General features: G+C 35.0%; 1 protein-coding gene across 6 annotated transcripts in view; it reads left to right on the forward strand.

Annotated features, from left to right (window-relative positions):
- The window catches only part of LOC143298722 (F-BAR and double SH3 domains protein 2-like), a 201,760-nt gene that overhangs the window by 137,441 nt on the left and 61,819 nt on the right, over positions 1–2,500 (forward strand). The gene's annotated exons all lie outside the window — the stretch shown is intronic.

Consider the following 2,500-nt stretch of genomic DNA (forward strand, 5'->3'; position numbering starts at 1 on the left):
CCAAAAACTTTATTCTTCTAAATACCTAACCCCAAACATTACCTTATCAAAAACCTTATTCTTATAATTCCCCAACCCAAAGATTACCTCGTCAAAAAGTTATTCTGCTAAATACCTCAATCCAAACATTTCCTGTGGAAAATTCTTATTCTTCTTGATACCTCAACCGAAACATTACCTCACCAAAAACCTTATTATTCTAAATGCCTCAACCCAAACATTACCTCACCAAAAACCGTATTCTTCGCAATACCTCAATCCGAACATTACCTCACCAAAAACCTTATTCTTCTAATTCCCCAACCCAAACATTACCTCACCAAAAACCTTATTCTTCTAAATACTTCAATCCAAACATTACATCACCAAAAACCTTATTCTTCTAAATACTTCAACCCAAACATTACCTCACCAAAAACCTTATTATTCTAAATGCCTCAACCCAAACATTACCTCACCAGAAACCTTATTATTCTAAATGCCTCAACCCAAACATTACCTCACCAAAAACCTTATTATTCTAGATACCTCAACCCAAAGATTACCTCACGAGAACCTTATTCTTCGTAATACCTCAACCCAAACATTACCTCACCAAAAACCGTATTCTTCTAATTCCCCAACCCAAACATTGCCTCTCAAAAAAACCTTGTTCTTTTTAATAACTCACCCCAAACATTATCTCACTACAAACCTTATTCTTCTAGAGACTTCAACCCAAACATTACCTCACCAAAAACCTTATTAGTCTAAATGCCTCAACCCAAACATTACCTCACCAAGAACCTTATTTTTCTAAATACTTCAACCCAAACATTATCTCACCACAAACCTTATTATTCTAAATGCCTCAACCCAAACATTACCTCACCAAAAACCTTATTATTATTCTAAATGCCTCAACCCAAACATTACCTCACCAAAAACCTTATTATTCTAGATACCTCAACCCAAAGATTACCTCACCGAGAACCTTATTCTTCTAAATAATTCAACCCAAACATTAGCTCACCAAAAACCTTATTATTCTAAATGCCTCAACCCAAACATTACCTCACCAAAAACCTTATTATTCTAAATGCCTCAACCCAAACATTACCTCACCAAAAACCTTATTATTCTAAATGCCTCAACCCAAACATTACCTCACCAAAAACCTTATTATTCTAAATAGCTCACCCCAAACATTATCTCACTAAAGACCTTATTCTTCTAGAGACTTCAACCCAAACATTACCTCTCCAAAAACCTTATTATTCTAAATGCCTCAACCCAAACATTACCTCTCGAAAAACCTTATTATTCTAAATGCCTCAACCCAAACATTACCTCACCAGAAACCTTATTATTCTAAATACTTCAACCCAAACATTACCTCACCAAAAACGTTATTATTCTAAATAGCTCACCCCAAACATTATCTCATTAAAAACCTTATTCTTCTAGAGACTTCAACCCAGACATTACCTCACCAAAAACCTCATTATTCTAAATACTTGGATACTTAACCCAAACATTACATCACCAAAAACCGTATTTTTCTAAATAACCAAACCCAAACATACCCTTACCCAAAAAACTTTATTCTTCTTGATACCTCAGTCCAAACATCACCTCACTAAGAACCTTTTTCCTCTAGATACCACTACCCAAACATCACCCTCACAACAAACCTTATTTTCCTAAATACCTTAACCCAAGTATCCCCTCATCAAAAACCTTGTTCTTCCAAATACCCCAACTCAAATATTACCTCACCGAAACCTTATTCTTCTGAATACCCCAATCCAAATATAATATTGTTACCTCACCAAAAACATTATTCTTCTAAATACCTCAACCCAAACATTGCCTCACTAAAAAACCGTATTCTTCGCAATACCTCAATCCGAACATTACCTCACCAAAAACCTTATTCTTCTAATTCCCCAACCCAAACATTACCTCTCGAAAAACCTTGTTCGTCTTAATAACTCACCCCAAACATTATCTCACTAAAAAAACTTATTCTTTTAGAGACTTCAACCGAAACATTATCTCACCACAAACCTTATTATTCTAAATGCCTCAACCCAAACATTACCTCACCGAAAACCTCATATTATTCTAAATGCCTCAACCCAAACATTACCTCACCAAAAACCTTATTATTCTAGATACCTCAACCCAAAGATTACCTCACCGAGAACCTTATTCTTCTAAATAATTCAACCCAAACATTAGCTCACCAAAAACCTTATTATTCCAAATGCCTCAACCCTAACATTACCTCACCAAAAACCTGATTATTCTAAATCCTTCAACCCAAACATTACCTCACCAAAAACCTGATTATTCTAAATACTTCAACCCAAACACTACCTCACCAAAAACCGTATTATTCTAAATACCTCACCCCAAACATTATCTCACTAAAAACCTTATTCTTCTAGAGACTTCAACCCAAACATTACCTCACCAAAAACCTTATTATTCTAAATACCTCAACCCAAACATTACC

This window comes from Babylonia areolata, chromosome 24 (assembly GCF_041734735.1).
Source record: "Babylonia areolata isolate BAREFJ2019XMU chromosome 24, ASM4173473v1, whole genome shotgun sequence".
Taxonomy (NCBI): Eukaryota; Metazoa; Mollusca; class Gastropoda; order Neogastropoda; family Buccinidae; genus Babylonia; species Babylonia areolata.